At 42.4% G+C, this 23116-nt stretch overlaps 2 long non-coding RNA genes across 2 annotated transcripts in view; both read left to right on the forward strand.

Moving 5' to 3' along the window:
• The window catches only part of LOC310682563, a 238227-nt gene that overhangs the window by 90048 nt on the left and 125063 nt on the right, over positions 1–23116 (forward strand). The gene's annotated exons all lie outside the window — the stretch shown is intronic.
• Positions 8089–21579, forward strand: LOC310682601. The gene is made up of 3 exons (XR_014514042.1): positions 8089–8183; positions 13680–13783; positions 21373–21579. It is a non-coding gene; the product is annotated as an uncharacterized lncRNA (long non-coding RNA).

The following is a 23116-nucleotide window of genomic DNA, read 5'->3' on the forward strand; positions in this document are numbered from 1 at the left end:
TAGTTTGTCATTTGATAACTACTTATTCAGCCACTTCTATAAACAGTCCTAGATGTTGTTTCTCCCAGTCTCAGTTCTCTGGCCATTTTTCTGTCATGCAACAGCTTTGCGCTATGAGGCAACAGCAATGCATTGACATGGGGATAAACAAGGCATGTGTCTTTTTCTATGTGTTTCTCATACAGAATCAGAACTTGGCTTATTTTCTGCTTGTATGCTATTGTGTTTGTAAAATGGCTTCTGCCCATTCAAGTTGGGAGATTTCCAGAATGCAATGCTATTATAGCTGACCTTGTTCCAATACATACTTCCCTATAAAGAATTAGAAGAAAGGAAAAAAAATACTGTTAAGATCTTTCAATAATTCCAAGGAAGAGTGGGACATAGGATCTGAGGCTGTGTGTACCTTTGCACACATAAGCTATGTTCTACCTCCATTGTCAGAGGCATTTTGCCTCTGAATACCAGTTGCTGGAAACTACAGGTGAGCAGAATGCTCTTGTGCTCAGATTGTGCTTTCAGCATTTCCCATCATGGACTGGCGAGGAGAGGATTCTGGACCTAATGGGCCATTGGCCTGTTCAAGCAGTTTCTTATGTTCTTATTTAGCATGAACTCGGAAATACATTTATATCAAGTAGTCCTTACCCATGTGACCTATCAATCCTTTTTGTACAGCAAATGGGCCCCATGAACACCATCTACTTGTATATGAATGAATGTTTGTACACACCAGTTCACAGTAAAGGGCCTACACATGATTGTGTGGGCAATGGATGTGATGGTGTTGTATGTAAAGGATATACATGTCATGACCATGTTTGAAGCAGATTTGTCAACTTAACCTAGTGTGTCTTGTGAACGCATTCCTGAATGTTGAGAGCCGATACTTTTTACATAAGAGAGCCTGTTAGATCCCTTTCTCATGTTATACATTTAACACACTTGAAAACAATATGGTGGAGGGCAGGGACAATCAACATGGTGGTTTGACTGTATCTCCCCCCATTCCTGAACATTGGTTATGCTGGCTGAGGCTGATGGGACTTGGAAGTCTAAAAAAACAACTAGAAAACACTATGCTGTCTATTCCAGATACAGGAAAAGACAACAGTGCAGGTATAGAACATAAGAAGAGTTCTGCTGAATCACACCAAAGGCCTATTTAGTCCAGACCATGTTGGATTTGGATTTGATATCCCACTTTATCACTACCCTAAGGAGTCTCAAAGCGGCTAACAATCTCCTTTCCCTTCCTCCCCCACAACAAACACTCTGTGAGGTGAGTGGGGCTGAGAGACTTCGGAGAAGTGTGACTGGCCCAAGGCCACCCAGCAGCTGCATGTGGAGGAGCGGAGACACGAACCTGGTTCACCAGATTACGAGTCCACCGCTCTTAACCACTACACCACACTGGCTCATCATGACCATGAGAACAATAGGCCTCTCCTGCTGTTGTTCCCCAATGACCAGTCTGCAGAAGCTTTCTGTTAGCAACTAGACTTCATAGCTAGTAGCTATGGATAGTCTTATCCTCTATGATTTCATCAGAGAGCATAAAAAGAGCCTGTTTGATCAGGCCAATGGCCCATTTAGTCCAACATCCCCTTCTTACAGTGGCTAACCAGATGTCCTTGAGAAGCCTGCAAGGAGGACAAAATCATTCTTCCTTCCCACAGTTTCCTGCAACTGTTCTCCTTGTGATGCCATATCTAAGGGCTCATCCACACTTCCCTTTGTCCCATGATTTATAAGCATGTGTCTGAGAGGCTTAGTCCCATCACTTTCCCTGGGAAAACCTCACTGTTTACTGCTTAATTGAAATGAATGTCAATTGTGTTTCCTGCAGATTGGCATTTGTTCCAATTCAACGGTAAGCATTATTTGGCTCGGACCTGTGTTTAGAAATCATAGGGCAAGTGGAAATGTGAATAACAAGTCTTATCTCAGTGCCTAGATCTCATAGTTTAACTGTGTGCTGTGCAAAGATGTGTTCTTTCCTGTTCTGAATCTCCCACCACTCAGCTTCATCAGATGACCCCATGTTTTGAGGCTTTTGCCACATGCCTAAATGCTTTTTCCTCCTTGTATTGTCAGAAGTCATGTTATGTTCTCAAGCCTTTTTCCTGATGATGTCAGCTGTCACCATGTGTCTGTACATTTATTTTAAAAAGAAATATTGTTCACGTGCAAGCAAGTATTGTGGTAAATCAGCTTGTGTTGATTTTATTATATCAAAAGAAGAAAGCAAGAATCAGCCCTCATGCTGGGGTAGCAGTTCCCAGGGTTAGGTCATGCAAAGGTTTGACTGCAAATACATAGGGATAACTTTGGTTGTTTGGGAGGCAAATGGCAGAATAATAATAGTTCTTTGTAATGGAAATTTGAAAGTCAAAACAGACATTTGAAACACAGTGTGATTTCCTTCACTTGTGAGATCACCCACTGTCATCTTGTTTTTAGGTCTTGCATGTTCTTCCTCCAGTTCAAAGTTAGAAATTAAAAGCTAAATGCATGGCAAATGCAGAAACCTGACCATTCTACTCATGATTATTCCCATCTAGTTTTGTACTTGATAATCACTGTTTAGAATTTTTAAGCCAGCAGGAAACTTCTTTTCTGCCTTGAAAGTGATCCAGGTTTTTAATCTTGGTGTCAGCCTCTTCAATTTTAAAGCCCTGCTTCAAATAATAAGATGATGGTGTCAAGGGTTAAAGAGACCAGAGATCAGTGGAAACCAAAATAAATAAGGAGTTGGTTGCTGTTGTTTTCAAGCCAATCAATTTTGCTATCAAGGCAACTGTGCATTCTGTAAGATAACATAAATTCCCAAATTTTTCATTCATAACATTTGCCTAGTTGTCCTGTTACATGCCGATATTTACTGGTAACTCTTAGAAATTAAGAGGAAAATGGATCATCAGTTTAAGATGGTTGAATATTCTTCAGATTTATGCTAGCTAACTTGTATACCTTTAATTTATGCTAGCTAACATATTTGCAGCACAGCCCTATGCATATTTACTTAGAAGTAAGTACCACTTGGTTCAATGGGTATTACTTCCAGACAAGTGCCTACATAGTTTCAGCCTTAGACTACTCTACTTGTATACCTCATACCAGTAAATTTGGAAACACCATAGATATATTTTTTTTAAAAAAAATAAGAGAACAACATGGTTGCTTTGGTATTATTTCTCGCTGAATTGCCTTCCAACTTCCAAAGAATAAATTCACCAGTTTCCTTCTGAACTAATCTGACAAGTGATTGTTTCAGAGCAACACCCAGTCTAAAAGACACATAAAGATTTTCCTAGGCAGGCAGGAAAACTGTAGAGAAGCAGAAAATGTGAGCATTCTTTGCCACGAAAATATAACTGTGTTTTTTAAAAGCTGCAGCAGAAGCATTGAAGCCTTTGAGCCTTAGGGGACGTATGATGGCAGGAACATGCTTTGTTGTTTGGATTAATTATATTGAAAAGCTTGTGCACTACTGCAACAAGGGCAAAAAGTTTTGTTCAATTTAACTGCCCCAAAGGCAGGGCTGACATTTGCAAACAGGCAAATCAAGAGTTCTGTCGCGGTCTGATAACCAGAATAAATGTTAAGCGCTGAACTTTAAGCAGAGACCTTTGAAATACCGCTGAATACACTGTAACTGTCTCCCCTTGCTTTCCCTCCTTTTACAATACTATGTTTCATATATTGCTGGTCTCAATGGTGCTGTCACAGCAGACTCTGGGGGCAGATGTACAGGGCACCAATCAGCAAAAGCGGAACTGGTTTATCACATTCAAAGTATGTGGAATAATATGCATTAGTGGCCTCCTCCCACCTGTAAGACCATTAAACCCAGAGTCTAAAATTACCTGAAGCAGTCTGCCTTGACTAACTTGATCCCCTCAAGATTTCCATCAGCCTCAACTAGCATGGCCATGATAAGGACTGATGGGAGTCATAGTCCAAAACATCTGGAAGGTACCAGGCTGGTAAGGACTGTACCACTGGCTCCTCCTGTTTTCAGTTTACATGTTTTGAGTTTCTCTGAACTTAGTTTCTCACATGGAAAAGCGGCATATAATGTTTGATCAAACCTTTCATCATGAGATGGGAAACTTTTGGCCCACCAAATGTTGCTGGACTCCAACTCCCATTAGCCCCAGCTAATCTGGCCAGTGCTCAGGGATGATGGGAGTTGTAGTCCAACCAGTGGCGTAGCGTGGGTTGTCAGCACCCGGGGCAAGGCAAGTAATTTGCACCCCTCCCCCCCGCTGCACTGTCCCTCCCCCAGATAATCCCTCTCTCTCTCTCCGCACCGCACCGCACGCCTGGCACCCTCCCCTCCACAGTGGGCGGCGACCCGGCGGCTTGGATCGGATTCGCACAGCCAGCACTGCAGTGAGAGAGAGTGAGTGAGCCAGGTAGGGGCAGAGAGCTGCGAGTGCGAGCGCGCCCCCCCCCCAGATGTTGCGCCCGGTGCGGCCGGCCCCCCTGCACCCCCCACGCTACGCCACTGAGTCCAACAATATTTTCTTTAAAAATATAAAGCAGTATAGAAATGGCAACAACAACATTTGGGGGTGCAAGGGTTCCCCATCCCTGCTGTTCAGTATCAATAAAAATGTTAAGATTGTTTTAAGTGATCTATACAGTTGATAACGTTAGTCAGTTCATGAAAAGCACTCATTGATAATTCTGTGAGTCAGGCATGGGGGGGGGAGTGAAGAACCCCAGAAATCCAATTTTTGTAACGGGAAAGAAATAATACAAGCCACATAGCCTCAGCTAACATAAAATTATAGGGTGTACATCAGACCTACTAACCACTGAGCCTCTTGGGCCTGCGACAGGGTGAGCTCCTGTTGCTCTGTCCCAGCTCCTGCCAACCTAGCAGTTCAAAACATGCCAGTGCAAGTAGATAAATAGGTACCGCTGTGGCGGGAAGGTAAACGGCATTTCTGTGTAGCGGTTTAATCAAGCTGGCCACGTGACCCACAAAGCTGTCTGTGGACAAACACCAGCTCCATCAGCCTAAGAAGCCAGATGAGCGCTGCAACCCCATAATCACCTTTGACTGGACTTAACCGTCCAGGGGTCCTTTACCTTCACCTTACTAAATATAAACACTCCTGTGAGGAAGATAAAGGATTCCGCCCAAGGCCGCCAAAGTTGTGACATTTTGCTACAGGAAAGGCAAAACCTGCCAATGCAGGAAAATTCCTTTCCGGCCCTTCAAAAGCGACCCTGATGTAGCAGCGCCTGCGTACCTGTGGAAAAGAAGTTAACCTGCAAAAGAAGACTTAACTGAGGGAGGTCAGGGTGGAAGAAGCTCTGGAGCCAACTGACGCTTCACAGGTAAGATTCACCTTCTGTTGTGTGGGCAGGACAGTCCCTTCCCTTATCTGGTCGATCCTGGCAACGCCTGCCCAGGTGGGATTGGGTGATTGGCTGAGGTAGGCGGAGACCTCCAGGTATCCAGCCTGGGGAGGATGAAGCCAGCCCAAACTACCAGGAGTTGCATTGGGATCTAGGGGGCTGCGCGTGACCACACAAAAGAAAAGAGGAAATGCAAGGAAGAGCCTCATGGCACCTTACAGACAAACACACCTTTCTACGCCCATTTACAGTGGTACCTCGGGTTAAGAACTTAATTCATTCTGGAGGTCCGTTCTTAACCTGAAACTTTTCTTAACCTGAAGCACCACTTTAGCTAATGGGGCCTCCTGCTGCTGCCGCGCCGCCGGAGCACGATTTCTGTTCTCATCCTGAAGCAAATTTATTAACCTGAGGTAATATTTCTGGGTTAGCAGAGTCTGTAACCTGAAGCGTATGTAACCTGAAGCATATGTAACCTGAGGTACCATTGTACTTGGGAGTTCAATGAGGCTTCCTGTCAGAAACGACATGTATTAGATCGACCTATTAGTATTTAAGGCGCTACAAGACTCTGTTGTTTTGGAGTTTCTTTGCTTGTTTCCGCAACAGCCTAGCACAGCAAGCACTCATGGGGTTTTTTTTTAATGGATTAACTTTCGCCCGCTTAAATTAAACTAGGGATTTGTACAGTCCATTCCTATATTTCAAGAAGTGACAGCACATTTTAAAACTTTGTTGTGGAGGAGGTAGACATTTTCGCTGAAGGTCATAACTCTGTTGGGGGGGGAAATCTCATTTCAACAGTAAATAGCAATTTGGTGTTGCTGGACCCCAGGGCCAACCCAAGGTATTTCGCTGCCTGGTTTTATCCCATTTCCTGGATATTATCCCAGTCGGCATCACAACAAAGATGAGGTAGGAAAAACATGTGCAAGAAATGTTTGAAAGTTCTTTTTCTGCTGCTTCTAGTTTGGTGGTGGGGTGTTTATTATTCATTCATTCATTTAAATAAATGTAGATTTGTTTTGCTTTTTACTTTTTGATGCTGTTGGTTAGCCACTTTGAGCGTCTCCATTGGAGGCAGGAAGCAGAATAGAAATCTTATTCTAAATAATGGAACATTGATTGGCTGGCAGCTGTGATCCCTTTCCTTCCACCTCAGAGCCGTTTTTATAATTATTATTTAAAGGATTGGGCTATTTCTAAAAATGAACTCTCCTACATTTATGCATTCATTCTGCACTTCTTTTCTTAAGCACAATCTCTTGGCACAAGGTTTTAAAACTACTCTGAAGGCTGAGAGATTACACTCCTGATTACACCAGGCAATCAGCCTTCCTCCCAGCTTGCTCTACTGAAAACTCACAGAACTGGTTTCCCCATACTTAATCCTGGAAAGGAAAATATGCCTGTCAACAGCATGGTAAATTCAGCTCCAGTGCCGTGGCTATTTCCTATGTATGGTGGCAAGGTGACTTGGCTGTAGCGTATGGCCTCTGTGAAACAACTCTCTTGCCCCTCAAAGAAATTGTACTGTCATTTTTTTTAACTGACTGAGAGAACTTGATGACAACAAATTTTAAGACTCTCTAGTCTACATATTGAGGTCAGGGATAATCAAGCACATAATCCAAAACCGCACTGAATAAGAGATTCTATCAACTTCACTTGGAGTTATTCATTGATGAATATTCAGCCCGTCATCCAAAAAAAAATAAAAAAATGCAATAGCAATTTCATAGCAGATGGGATGTGAGTACTGATGAGAAATACTGCAGTTTACGTCAATACAAAGTGAATCATTTCGTTTCTTCGGAACCCCCATATTTTTCACTTGCTCAGTTACAAAAGCAAATTATAGAACAAATCAACTGGCTCATGAAGTCCAGCTCCCTGAATCTCTCACTTAAATTTTTTTTGACAGCTTCTCAGCCAATTTCCTATTGAAAACCTTCACAGATGGATATTCTTTTCTGGGCAGTTTCTTCCATTGTCATGAGAACATAAGAAGAGCCCTGGAAGATCAAACCAAAGGGCCATCTAAGACCAGCATCCTGTTTGCATGGTAGCCAACCAGTTGTCTATGGGAAGACCAAGAAAGATATGAGAGCAATAGTGCTCACCTCCTTCTGTACTCCCTAGCAACTGGTATTCAGAGATATTGTACGCCATCTTTGATACAGGAGGTGGTACACAGTCATCATGACTAGTAACCACTGATAGTCTTATGACTTTCTAACCCCCATCACTGCTATGCTAACCTAGGAATCTTTTGTGAGGGGCTTAATGAACAGCATTTTGAATGTTCAAGCATCACTCTAAGTCAAATTAAGGACCGTACCTAGAAAGAGCAGAGGAAAGGTAAGTGTGGATATGGCCTGTGTTTTCTTTGAAATAAACCACAAGCAGTAAGTAAAAAATAAGTCAAGAACAAACCTTGGCTTATTTATGGTTTACCATTTGTGGTTTGTTTGAAACAAACAGGCCACAATCTGCTTTCGCACAATGCAAGCAGCTGTAGTATTTTGTATATGGAATATGTTGCACACAGTATCTACAAGTAAACAATGTTTTAAAACATATTGTTGCTCGCCACCCCTATCTCTGAGTGGTGCAAGATTCCAGTGGTTCCACACACTTACCCAGGGTTCTTATTTCCTTTTAGAAATTATGCGCAGTGGAGATGGTGGTGTGCTGCCATATGTCTGGAACTTCTTGGACATAGCCAGGGTTTGGTCACTGGAAATGGTATTCGGGTAGAATTACTGAGATGTCCTGGAAAATCCGGACATATGGCAACCCATGCTGTGAGTGTAGATTTTGGTGAATTTCCTTAAATATCTTTCCTTTTTGAAATATGGCAACCCTAATACGCACACACACACACACACACACAACCTGAGCCTACGATGCTGGGACTTGTTTCTCCCATAGCTGCAGGCTTGGATTTAAGCAGAAATCAGCCATGGCTCTCTCTCTCTCTGTCTTTTCCAGCCCAACACCTCAACAATCACTATAGTTTGTGCTATAAGCATTTTCCCTCTAGGTCACATCACAGCAAACTCTCCTCTCTAGACTCCTGCTTTACCATACTAACTATGTAAGAGCTGGAGGAAGGGCCTTACTCATTTGCCATCTGGCACAGAGTCCACTTTCTACCAATGCTCAACATGTTATATCAAAAGGACCCTAGTCAACTGGGATATTCAACCTCAAAGACCACTATGGTTTGTACTATTCGCATTTACTGCTGGCACAAAACCATGCTGAACGGTTTCCCCCTTTTTTTGTGACATGGCAACAAAATGGTTTCTTTTTTAATTTTCCTGACTCTGTCAGGTTGATAAATGGATGTGGAGAAATGCTCCAGATTTCGCACTGCAGACCCACTTTACTAAATGTTCAGCACTACCTAATTATGCAATCAACACAGAGACATTTCTTCACTGCGTATAAACAGGATGTATTTATTAACAAGTTGATGTTTGCAGGTGAAGAGGGTAATTTTCCTCAGAAAAGAATTGCTTACAGAATAAAGGTTAGGCAGCAGCTGTAAGCTTTAAAATGGAGCTGTAAGGCCAACTGCAACAATAAGATAGGCAGGCAATAAACTTATAGGTTTGGCTCAGGGAAGATTGAGTAGGCAGTGCACTATTCCAACATTCAGCACAGTTTATATTTTATAACTCTGACTGGTAAGCATGGAGGATGCACACACCTCTTTTAAATTGCAGGTGCTATATGAAAAGGGGGGTGGGAACCCTTGACATTGAACCTATAAAAAGGATATTAAAAAAGCTGTAGATGTTGGCCAAGACAAGAGTGATATACTGATAAAGTTTAACGAGGAATTTAAGAAAGCTACTATCCAATGGATAGCAGAATTATTAAGGGCATTGGCTGGGCCTGCATTCAGGGGAGGTCTGACTTCCACTGCTGGTGTGTGAAGTCATGTGCACACAAAGTTAGCGACAATTCACATCTATCCTATAGTTTCATGAGAAATACTGTGTTTTGATGCATTCCTCCCCCAAACCAACTTCAATCCTATCTGAAAACATATGCTATATGAAGACATTCATGCCCCCTCTCCATGCAGTGGTGGGGGCAACTTGGAAACACATCTGACTGTGCTAATGTGTACAACAATGTGCAGGTGCTATTTGAAATGCAGTGTGGAGAAATGACCTTGCCATGTTCAGTGCTGGTAATGTGTACACAGCCTCTGGGTGATAGACAGCCCTGCTGGTTACCTGTTTTGGGTGGCGAATGGACCAAATGTAGTGTCCCCACTCACACACACACACACAAACACACACTGCATAATTTGACCATCCTACTTAGGCACAGAGGATGATCAGAGCACCTTCACAATAAATTTTTATTCAGATGGCTATCCTCAACCAATTATTCAGCAAAAACCAAGTTGGGGTGGACAGAATTTGCAGCTTAAAGCAGCATCAAGTGAAAAGCTATGGCCAAACCAGAACATCATTCAAGTTTTGGATCACAAGGGTTCAGCCCTAGATCTTCACTGAATGCCAGTGTGGCCTGGGAACATGTGGGTTAAGAACAGATGCAGGGAGGGATGTGCTGCAACATGTGTAGACTACCTTTCCCTCAACAACCACAGCTTACCCACACATCTCAACACTTAGGCAATTGGGTTTCCAGATCAAAGGATGTAGTTAGATGCGTACTAACATGAATTTAGGCCCAACGTCATCAGAAAATTAACTATTTCCAGCAGAGAAGCTTTGAAACCACTTGAAGTCACACTTCTAGGGAGCATTCTTCACCTTGATTAGCTTTCATTGCCTCAAAAAGAAGCAAGGAAATTCCATGAGTGAAGGAAACTGGGGCAGACAGACAGAGGAAATTGGGCTTCCTCTAGGCACAATAAACACAGAGTATGGGCTGTCAGAAGATAAAAGGGTCAGGGCTACTCTCAGATCCTCAGGATCATTCTACGAACACCCTGGAAACCCACCACCTAATCACAATATAACTCTCACCTAGGTCTATGGATTGCATTATAAAATTCACAGTGGGGAAAAACCTAGAACTGAGGTGCGAATATTCAAGATTTTTTCACGCAGTCTTCAAAAATTCAGTGTCTGGTTCCCAAAGGTTGTGTCCACAGATTTCAATGTTATTTTATCATCATCCATGTTTAAACTGATGGTCAATTTTATAATGCAAATACGGTTAATTAGTTTTAGCTTGGGTATGTGATTGTTCCGGTGTTGATAACATTTTTCCTTTGCTGTTGGCTTGCTTTATTATAAATTGTTTCTGTTTGGCTTGGTGTGTTTAATGTATACCTTAAATTGTACTGTATGTCACCTCAAGGCTCATTTAATTTATATAGTTATATAGGGTTTTGTTTTTTTATTCATTCATTGAACTTATACCCCACCCTACCCCATAGGATCCCAGGATGGCCTACAGTCGTAATAAAATAACATTAAAACAATTAAAACCATAGAAGCTCTTAAACATTAAAAATACAACAAACCCTTAGCACTAGGCTATTGTTGCACATGTGGATTTGGAAATGAATGGTTGTATCAAATGAAATTATCTTGTTAGTGCAAGGACTTCCCACTGCAGAACAGCAATTCAAGGATGTTCCTGATTATTATTTTTTTACATGCAGACCTAAGGAATGTAACATTTTACGTCAGCTTCTATCCATGGCTATGGACTGTAAAGTCTACATCCAACACAGAGATCATTATTTTTACATGCAGGTCTACAAACTGATCATCTAAGCCAGGTCTGGCCAAACTTAGCCCTCCAGATGTTTTGGGACTACAATTCTCATCATCCCTGACCACTGGTCCTGTTAGTTAGGGATGATGGGAGTTATAGTCCCAAAACAGCTGGAGGGCCATGTTTGGCCATAGCACAGATCACAGTTATGTGTGTTGACTTCATAAAAATCACATCTCACAACACCCCAGTGTCATAAAATTCCCTTTCTGAGGCATAGAGCCTCATGTATCCCCATGATCTTTATATGCACACCTGAAAGCCATCCATGACTTTCATATCACATCCATTCCTTCTCATACACTGCAAACTAAAAATCGCAGTGCGCACAATTGCCAAATCTTCCACTTCCCTCAGCTGTTGAAACAATCATTGCTCTGTTGGAAAGACTCAGCCAAATTAGTCTTTTCTAACTGGCATCTTTCTTCAGAAAGAACCTTAAAAGCTTTCATCATTCCCTTTTGAAAAATAGCAATAACGTGTCATGACAGAAATTTGGAGCTGAGTCAGGATGAACACCTTTGCCCGAGTCATGAGCACCTTTGCCGGCAGCAGGTAGTATATCTTGCAAATCTCCTGTCCAATCATCTTGTCTGTTGGGATTCATATGCAAGTTGCTACAATATTGTGGTTGGAGTGCCTATTCGTTTTCACAAAATTGCTATCTGTGGACCTTAAATCCTGTTGTATTGCATTTTCTTGTGTTTTCGATGGAATTTCCATCAGCAAATCCCAGTAACTGCAATTTACTCATTAGCAGAACCTGACGGTTCATAATAATTCACCATTTTAACAAGCCTAGTTGTTTACAAAAGGTGACTATTGTATATTAGATATATATAGCACAACACCAGGCTATGCTGTTGTAAGCTTGTCAAAAAAATTCTGCTCTGCCATAGGATGGGTTTCATATCTGTTCTATAGTTTTATCTTATGATTTTGTAATTTCCTATTATTATTACTTCTAAAATAAACATAAGTAAAACTAAAGTTTTATGAACATCTTGTACATAATCAGCACAATGATCAACTTACCATTCAATTCAAATTTCATCATGATCTGCTGAATTTTTGATTTAATTAATAATTTGTACTTTGGATCTGCTTCTACTAAGGATTGTTAGCTTGACCAGTCTAGCTGTCCACCATACGTTTAGTAAGTTTCTTTTGGGAGAGTTATGAACATAATATTTCTTGAACACCTGATCTCTAGTTTTCATTTCTCTAAATTCCCCTCTTAGAAGTCAATCAATTGAAAAAAGAGATTCTTTTGTTTCCCAGTCCGCACCCAGCCTTTCATGCTGTGAGGGGAGAAAAGTCTCATTGCCAGAAAAACATCACAAAAGTCATTGGACGGTTCCAAATGCTACATTCTTCACCTAACACATCTCAGTCACAAATCCGCATTGGTTGAGGCCTGATATTTAACATTTGCATTGGCAAATGAGCAAAACCAAATATGAAGAGTTTTGTGCCTCTTTTTCTAGGTCCCCAAGTGCCCTTTACATCTGTCTCCTTGCATTTCCCCCACGGTCTCTGTTTGCCACTGCCACCATTTTAAGTTGGGTCTCAGCTTTATCCCTGGAAGCCATGGAAGGTCTAGGGGGCCTAACCAGCCATCATTTTATTGGCTGGTCCAGTGAAACTATATTCTGACCTGAACTAACCAGAACTAGGGGCTACCCCAGGTGGTATTTCAGAGTTAGAGTGATAAAGTAGTATTACAACTGGAGCTCCCCTCTGGATTCTGCAGACACTTCCATCATACTCTTTACTCATCTGATTCCACCCCAGCTTTGCTCCAGTCCTGATCCTAATCTCACCATGTGATGGGGAAGCAATACTTTTAAAATCATCCATTGAAATCATCCACATTATGGGTCCATTTTTAACAAATTATAGCAGTGTCACTCAAGTAGACTTTCCATTCAAGGTACCCAATAGACAAAGGCAATTCATCTATTACTGGCTGTAAGTTATATCCTACCATAATGCAGTGTGTCTAAACAGGATAGTCTTGGTTAGTAGTTTGTACCGTGGAGCTAACACCGTTTGCATGGAAGGTAAATCATTTTGTTTTCAGGTGAACTCTTCCCAATGTGAGCTGAGTATTGCAAGAAACATTGTGTTTTGCTTCGAGGTGAGATTTCTTTCCTTACACAGTTTGTATACAGTTGAAAAGTTTTGTTAGGCACAAGGAGTACAAGCTGTTTTGAAAAGTGGGCTTGTGGGCTTCCTCCCTTCTCCCTCACACACAGTGATTTGCAGCTAACCATAGTTTGCCACACTGTCTGAACACAGCAAATCGTGGTTTGTACATACCATTCTTTGCCAGACCAGCACGCTGGGACCAGAAACCCCTGTGGTTAAGTTCTGCATCCATAGCTTTAAAAATTTATGTTCAATGTTCCTCAAATATAGAAGATAAATTATAGCACACTGAAAACTTAGCAATTGATGTTTCCCCCCTGATTTTCCTTCATTTGATCTCTCTCATACTATGCCTTTAGTCTTTCTTATACACACAGCAACATGGATGCTTACTCATCTGTCCTGTGGGCATTGAAGTTCTTTTCTCTTCCTGCTACAAGAATATGAAATTGCAGTTGCACAATGATTGAGCATGCAAAAGGTAAGAGGATTATGAAGAAAACCAAATTTTAAACTTGTTGATCTTTTTCCTGAAGACTTTTCTTTTCCATAACTATTTTTTTTAAAGGTTGCTTTATTTGGAAAGCACTTCTTCTCTGGAAGCTTTATGGAAAGTGTAGACTTAGCAAACACTTTGTGACTCATAGTGGGATTTCACCCTCAAATTATGTTGCGTCAGCAGAACAAAGTGCTGCAGCAGTATAGCAGATTTACACCAGCAATAAGCAGCATTAACACTGTTGCGTGCCATCCCAATCTCAGAGCAGTGCGACAATCCAGGGGTTTCAGACAGGTTTCAGTGTTTCTTTCTGGGTGAGGTACAGCAGAGACTGTGGTGTCTTTAGGTTATATGGTTTATTTACACATATATACAGCTTGAGCCTACGATGGAGGGATTCACAGTATTAACACTCCAAGAGGATCTTGATTCCTCCATAGCCACAGCCTGGGAAGTCAGACATTGCTCTGTCTCTCTCCCTAGCTTCCTGCTTTGCTTCTAGCTTACATCACTCCAACAACTCTCTGCTCTCATCTCTGCCTTTGTCTTTCTAACTTCCTTGAGTTGAGGGGGGACACACCCATTTGCCCTCTTGCAAAATCACCTCATCAGGAAGCTATCCTGGCTATTCCAAGAAGTAAAAGGGGGGAAGCCCAGGCATTAGAAGGGTCTTGGCATACAATCTAGCTCCCAAAAAAACCCTCATAAAAACTTATTGTAGAATATCAAAACAGAGAGGTATTCCATAGATGGGATTTATCAAGTGGGTACAAGATGCTAGCATTTATGTGCATTTATATTCAGTGTAAAAAAATTCAAACAGTTTCTTTGCTAGTCAAGAAATCTGCCTTCAGGCAAATATTTCTTGTTTGGAAGGAAGTGGTATATATTTAAATACTTCCCCCTTTCCCTTTGATATATATCACAAAGTTAATGGCTTTGTTCAAGCAGCAGTTGTAAAAACTGAACTCCTATGATTTTTCCTCAGTTACATACGACAGTTATTCTAATGTCATAATGATTTGTGACAGGTGGACATAATTCATTAGAATGCTGCTCCTATGCGGCCGTTCAAACATTAAGCGGGAGAGTAACAGACACTTGCTTTGTCCAACATGGAAATATAGAAAGAGCAAAAAGAAGCAACTTTCTAAGCAGGGATGGGGAATCTGGTGCAATCAAGATTTTGTTGATCTCTTATCAACCCCAGTCAGCATGGTCAATGGTCTTAGTTCATGAAAACACTGCAGGCTCCCCCCAACTCTGGTTTAGAGGATAACCAGTGGCACAATGTGTCTAGCACACTCCAGATCCAATGAAGGCCAGGGCCAGATTTCATCAAGCTTTCTGGGCCTCTTTCTTCACATCACCTGCTCAGGCAGAGTTTAATCTTTAAACCACTACCTATGCACAAATTTGTAAATAACTGCATAACCGTGCATTAGTGTAAGCAAGCACTAATATTAGTAAATAGCAAGAATTGATGAAATCAGTACTATATATATATTTTTAAAAGCAACAATTCTTCAGGTCCTCTTTCCAGGCTAAACGCAGCTACAGAATATGCTGCACCCCTAGAATGTCTCACTACCTGGAGGCGGGGTGTGATTGTAGAAACAGCTTGGAAGATTTAGGTTAAAGAGAGAGGTATTTGAAGTCATAATTTTGGATGCAAAGAAATCAATCCAAAATAGACTTATTAAAGTAGGGGGGGGGAGGGATTCTTACTGTTGAAAGTGCCAGGAGATAAACAGATTGTTGTGTTTGTTATGAAAATTAGGCTCTTTACATTTCCCAAAAGAATAAAACTATACATGTTTTTCCTCAGGCAGTATTCTGAGATTTCAGAGCCACGTGAATAGCATGAGTGTGTCGGGGGGAGTTCTTCTTGGTTTGTCACATCAGAAGCTTCTAGAATGGCTCACTTGAACAAGCTGCCAAATTGCTTATTCCCCTCCCCACCCTCCCCCCAATATAAGGGTTCAGTACTATCATGCTGGAAAATACTGCTGGGGAGAATGTAAGGGAGAAAACTGGCTGCATTTCTAGATTTTGCATAGAAAGAAATGGAGCCCTGGATTTGAGGTTTGTTACATCCTGCCCATTTCTGTGGTTTCCTTAATGTGATGGCCTGTGGTTGATACAGATAAATGAACTCAGCTGAACTTTGTGGGTGCTGATTGATTTACATTAGCTCCTGCTTCCAGACAGGATGCATGTTCTCTCACTAGAAGCTGTTATCAGCTATCAGCAAATACTTTAAATTGCCCCTCGATAACCTATTGCTCTCTCTCAGTTACCATCCATTTTTTCCTGGTGCCTGAGAGTTCAATATTCTAGATTACATCCTTAGTGTTCTAATACTGACAATAGTGTAGCCGGATGAGATATTAGGCTTAAAAATGAGGGCATGATCCATTCCTGTGGGAATGAAGATGCTTCACTGTAACTCATCCACATCCTTCCATCTGTCTTCTCCTAACCCCGATTTATAACTGGTCTATTGCATGGAAGCGGATTGTATTCTCACCTTCTACTAGCGCAGTTCACTCAGCCATTTCCAGGAATGCAGGGGTGGGAAAACTTTCTCAAATCATTCCCCTCTGGAATGTAAATGAGTAAAATTGATGGTAACTGCAGCCAGGCAGGTTATAGCGAGTAACTGGAAAAATGCAGAAGAATTAGGGGTGAACCAATGGAGGAAAAAACTGAATAATATTATAATTTTAGAATATCTAACTGTGAAGATACACAGAATGAAAGGGTTTAAGGTCAGTGAGAAAAAGGAGGATTGGTTTGAGGAGAAGATATTGAATTATTTGGGTCTGTTTGAACAATTTGGGGCAAGTAAAATGTTAAAAGTTAAATAAACCTTCTGGATGGAGGAGTGTTAACGTATATAAAATTGTACATATGGTTGATTTGAATATGTTATTTTTGATTATGTATACCCAATGTACCAGCTGCCTGGGGGGGGGGGGGAGGTTCACTGTTTGTGCTTTGGTTGTTGGTAAAAATAAAAATAAAATAAAAACCATTCCCTTCTGGGCAACCTGCCAAGGGCCATATGCCAGTGGAGAGTAGGGCCAGAGGCAAAAGAGGGGGAACCAACTGATATTTCTACATCCCCTTATATGTCCCTTTCTATCCTCCATCAGGAGCAAGCAAAGCAAAAGGCATCAAGGGCACATTCTAGCCAGCTAAAACAGCCAAGGAGGGTGTGAAGTAGGGCAGGGAAGGGGTGTGACTGAGGAGGCAGCCACAGCACCCTCAGCCTCCCTCTTGGTCAGTCCAGGGGTTGGATGGGCACAGGTGTCCCTTTGCCAACCATAAGGAAAAGGAGGCGCCACCGATCTCATCCCCGGCTTCCCTCCCTGTGGCTCCAGCCTCAATGAGGGAGCCTATCATGAGGGCACTTGGTTTTACAGCTCCTCAAAAAAATGTGCCCAGGGCCACACCACTGCAGCCACACACACACGCACCCCATGCTATGCCACTGCCATCAAGGAGCACTTTTTTAAAAATCTCAATTATTTATAGAAATGTTTAAAAGGATAACAAAAACACACCTTTCAAAAATGCTATGCTCAAGTTTTGCTGCTATAGACAGTGCTTTTCTTGAAATAAAGTCGGGAGGGGGGGTGTATATGTCATTTGGAGACATTTCCTAGAGTGGGATGAAAAAGATAGCGACTGACAACAGTGCTACGAGGAATTTGCGCTGGAGAAGTGCGGTGGTGACAGAGTTCTTGACATAATGAGGCCAAATGCCTTATCTGGCTCTTCTGCAAGAATCCCGTATCATTCCCTTCAGGAGTCTGATCAGGAGCGACTTGACATTACAGTGGTGCCTTGGTTGTTGAACGGCTTGGCTACCAAACAAATTGGTTCCTGAACTGTCCGGGAACTGCCATCAGTGCCGGAGGGAGAGAGCAAGATCCAGAGGGATTCCAGAGAGCATCCCGGGATTGGGAGAGGCAGCCCATCTTTTGGGGAAGAGAATCAGCGTAGCACCAGTGGAGAAGGGGGGCAGATGGGGGAAGGGGCGAGGCGGTCCCATGACTCCTTGCCGGGGACCAGCGGGGAGAGTAGGGGTCCTCTGCTGCCTACGCCCTCCTTGCGCAGAAGGCTTTCGCGCAGAGAGAGAAGGAGGAGACTAGGCGTCAAAGAGCTTCTTTGCTGGAAAAAGTTTAAGAAACTGATGGATTCTGCCAGCGATTGAGACAGCCACGGGTGAGTGGCTGTCCGGACAGAAAAGGTTCACTCAGGCAACCCAGCCAGGTGTTTGCACCGGCTTACACACGAGCAACCCCTAGAACCACTACACAAACGCTGCAAACCCGGAAGTAAGTGTTCGGTTTGCGAATGTTTTTTGGAAGCCGAACTTCCGACACGGCTTCCCATTGAGTGCAGGAAGCTCCTGCAGCCAGTTGGAAGCTGCGCCTTGGTTTTCGAATGGTTCCGGGAGTCGAATGGATACAGTTCGACAACCAAGGTACCACTGTACTTGCTTGACTTCATCTGAGGTGTCATCATCTGGACCACCCTTGCTTTACTGGCCTGCTAATAGATCCATCCACCTACCTTGTCCCATCTGTTATGTTTTGCTCTGCAACACCATTCTTTTATCCAGCTCAAGACCAAGCAGGGCAGTTCCTACATAAGCAACTTTCCATGTTTTCAAAGTGTTTCTCAACCATAATTTTGGCTTTAGCACTATGCTCCTTCAAAGCTTCTTTTTAATTAGGGGAGAGAGATCTGGAAGGAGAGGGTGTGATAGGGAAAGACATGGGACTGTTCATTCCTTTTCATTAAAAAACGGCAGAGCAATAAGGAAGTAGGAGGAAAGGTCTGCACTAATACCCAAAATATTTTCTTAAGTACATGCAGATAAAACAGTAGATCAGTGGGTTGGCAAACATTCTGGGCCCATGAGCAGATTTGCAAACCAGAGAAACTTATGTGCACCACGGTACACAATTCATCCAAGCAGATGTCACAACCCATTCTAGTGACTGCAGTGGAATACAGTGGTACCTCGGGTTACAGAAGCTTCAGGTTACAGACGCTTCAGGTTACAGACTCCGCTAACCCGGAAGTAGTACCTCGGGTTAAGAACTTTACCTCAGGATGAGAACAGAAATCTGGCTGCCACGGCAGCAACGGAAGGCCCCATTAGCTAAAGTGGTACCTCAGGTTAAGAACAGTTTCAGGTTAAGAACAGACCTCCAGAATGAATTACCGGTAAGTTCTTAACCTGAGGTACCACTGTACTTATTTTGAGCCTACTTTCAGTGACAGCGGGAAGACCTCTTTGGAGCAAGCACACCTACAGAATGTACATGGGTAACCCTCTGAAGTAGATTAGCTGCTTAATAACTCCTGTTGCTCTTCCTTTCTGTGCATTAAAAATCTTCAGCAGTATATTAGCGGTTGTCAAGGCGGGGGGGGGGGGAGAGAAAAGAAAGAAGATGGCATTGCTACAACCACAAAAATATTACTGATTGATTGCATCATAATGCTTTCCTTTGTCCAAAGAACTGATGTCAAGGTGCATAGGCTGTCCACATTTTACGCTCATAACAATCCTGTGAGCTAGGATTAGTCTGGGAGAAAGTGCCTTGTTCAAGGCAAATAGGTAAAAATATAGCTAGGTAGGAATTTTGAATAGTTAGGACTCAGCTAGATTGGTAAAGAAAAAGTGTTCTATATGCATTGTATACGCAGTATAACACTGTGACACCAGATGGTGCTGTGGAGTCCTGTCTTTCCCTACCAGATTTCCCTGTATGAGTTTGCAACACGTTTAACTGATTCGCTTCTTTGATGTGTCTAGCTCCAGCCCAAGTCTTCATCCAATATTCTATCCAGAGCCAGTGTGGTGTAGAGGTTAAGAGCGGTAGACTCGCAATCTGGTGAACCGGGCTCATGTCTCCGCTCCTCCACACACAGCTGCTGGGTGACCTTGGGCCAGTCACACTTCTTTGAAGTCTCTCAGCCGCACTCACCTCACAGAGTGTTTGTTGTGGGGGAGGAAGGGAAAGGAGAATGTTAGCCACTTTGAGACTCCTTAGGGTAGTGATAAAGCGGGATATCAAATTCTTCTCTTCTTCTTCTATCCACTGAACATGTGGATCTGTTTTATACCATGTTAAGACATTGTTCCATGTGGCCTAGTGAGATCTACTCTGACCAGCAGTTCTCCAGCAACCCAGGCATAGGGCTTTCCTATCATCTTGTACAGCTGAGTCACCAGGAATTGACTCAGGACTTCCTACTTTCAATACATAAGCAATGAATGAGCTATGTCTCCAATTTCAGTCCTTGTACAGTACATAGAAGGGAGATACTCAACCAAGCACACAGATGAAAAAATCCCTCTGAAGTGCACAGCCAATCAGGGCACATGTTACCTCAGCAAGGATCATGCTACTCTGCCTAGTTGCTAAGCAACAACTCCACCCATCCCACTCTTGGCTGATTAACTTTAACGCTAACATAGTTAACTCTTACATTTCACACAGAACGATCTCTGCTGTTGCACTTCCAACAGCTGGAACACAACTCCCATCAACCCCCGCCAGCATATCTGAGGGTTAAAGGGTGATGGGATTTGTACTACAGCAACATCTGGAAGGTCATGAGTTCTTCACCCACACTTTAGGGTTATGACCTTAACTGAGCTCAGCTACAAGCAGTAGATAATAATCTCTATAATAAGCTGCCGACAAAATGATGCAAGCTGTTAACTATAAAAGTTGCCAAAAATAAATGAATACTGTTTACGAGGAAATAGAAATACAGAGAAAATAGAAATACAGGAAACAGCTGACATGGGGACTGTTTCTAAGCAAAGCTGTTTCTAAGCAAAGTGTTTTCTTAAGGCAGTAGTAGTGACAATTCCTGGAATAATTCAGTTTTTTAGTAAAACATGGGAAAGAAGTGCATGTTAAAAGAGTCCTGAAAGTGATGATTACTAGGTAGTATCATCTATTCAACCAATTTTCCACAGTGTCCATGAAACTTAGTAAGTTGGCTATCCGAAACTTAGTAATCCATAACACTCTTCCTGGGGAAGAGGGAGGAGAGTTTTATTGTGCATCATGCCAAGATTAAAGGGTGTGTCAAAATGTGACTCCTGTCTTGGCAGGCCATGGCAGAGGGTGAATACAGACAACCATTACCCAACCATTACCCAACTGGCAACTTTCCATCAGGTATGCATCTGTCAATTTCTGCCAAGTGTTGAGAAAATGCTGATCGTGGTAAAATTTATTATGGCTCTGCTTCCCCAGATTTATGATTGGGAACAGATATCTAATAAAATTATCCTGAGCCCTTTGTGCATGTAAGCACTTGAGAAACTAGGAATATGAGCATCTTGAACCTTTAACAGTTTAAATCCTCTTAGGTCACAACTATTACTCACTACCTGGGTTTTATTCCAAATGGCCCTCCTTTGCTTTTCCCTTTCCTTTCCTTTCCTCTCCTCCCAAATATGCCTTTTCATTACTTTTAAATGATTGTAAGCATTTGAGTGTGACCTGTTTTCATTTTTCGTTTCTGTACAGTGCCTAATAATTCCAGTCACTTTCCAAATGCAAGCATGCGTGCTGCTGCCAAGAAATAGGGAGAGTTTCACTACACATCTTACTACAGAGAGGGCTGGTGCCGGGCTTGAATGAACTCTTGGCATAGTTCCACCAATGCCATGAAACCATAAGGCAGCAGGCAGATCTCCCCTTTGCTTCAAGACCTGAGCTCCAGCTCCATTGTTGTCAAGCTAAAAGAAGGGTTAAATCTGGTCTACGCTTCATTGGAAGCAATTGCAGCTAGCCTGTGTAATAAACCTGTCTCTTCTGGTGATTAAATGTGTGGTGCAGTCCTCTTTATTACATACTTCAAAGCATTCAAGGATGCAATTATACAGGGACAGCGTGGCACTCGGATTTTTAAAGGAAAGAAATGGCATCGTATTTCAACAAACTTACACTACCCGAAGTCTGATGGCTTGCTTCAGGCCAATGGACCCAGAGTTCCCCTGCATAAAAGGGCTCCATTAATTTAATTAGACAAAGCAGATCAGCATGCAAGTTGCATGCACATAGAACCCATGCACTTTCCATTGAAGCAAATAGGGCAGACCATGCAACCCTAGAGTGGCCTGGTGCAGACAGGATACTAAATCAGAGATAGGGCACCTATGGCCCTCTAGATGTTGCTGGACTCCAACGGCTGTCAGCCCCAGCTAGCAGGGCCAATGATCAGTGAAGATGGGAGCTGTAGTCCGAACAACATGTGGAAGGCCACACATTCCCCACCCCTGCTCAAAACTAAAGCTGAGTGTTGCAAGCATGAGCCTGCGCTCCTTCGATGCTGCCACAAGAAGATCAGATATATCTGCTTTTGTTTCCAGAGTTTGTCATTTCATCTGAACTGGGACCCGGGGTTAGTTTTAAATAATTTATCAAAACAAGCCAGGTTCAAAACCAAGAGCTTGAAACTGGCTCATTTGGACAAGCTATAGTTAAAACTAACCACAACGGTCCCAGTTCAGATGAAACAATAAACAGTGGTTTGTTGGAAACAGAAGCAGGTCCTTTCAATATATTTCTAGCAATTGTGCCCAGGTGAGAGGTGGAGGGGGAAGCACATGAGTCTGAGGCTCATTCAAACAGTTTTAAATTGTGTTTTTAGTCTTACATCCAAATGCAGTCTGTGGAGTGACTGTAGCTATTCATTTATTTTTGGTTTTACTAATTAATGGGTTAACTTTTTGCAGACCAGCACTTCCAAAACATATAATTGTGATGAGGATGAGAGTGGAGCTAATTATTCTGATTTCATCCTAATGTATGGGTCTCTTCACCTAACCAATGAAGGACCAGAAGCAAAAAATAAAAATAAAAATTAGATCCTACGATCTTGCACACATGCAATTATAAAACACACAGCATTGGGGAAGATTATTCTCAAACATTCTCTGCAATTCTTTGAATAGAACTTCTGGGTTTATTGGGTAGGGAGGGCAGAAATGGATAGTATTGTGTACAGTTGAGGCAGGTCACTGGTTCACACAAAAAACAAGGACATCTTTAAGCAGTGGAGGCAGTGGGTGTTGCACATTCAGCTTTGGGTATCATTTCCCCTATGTGGGTCTTCTGGTTCAAAAAAGCAGACCCATGGCCATCTTCTGCTAGAGGGCTATAAATGAGCAGGGCTGGTTTGTACTAGTTCTAAAATTCTCCATTGTCAGGTCACCTACTGGCAAGAAAAACTACCATTAGTCTATAGCAGCACAAAACCAAAGGTTTT

Source organism: Podarcis tiliguerta (assembly GCF_965153285.1).
Source record: "Podarcis tiliguerta genome assembly, chromosome: 7".
Lineage (NCBI taxonomy): Eukaryota > Metazoa > Chordata > Lepidosauria > Squamata > Lacertidae > Podarcis > Podarcis tiliguerta.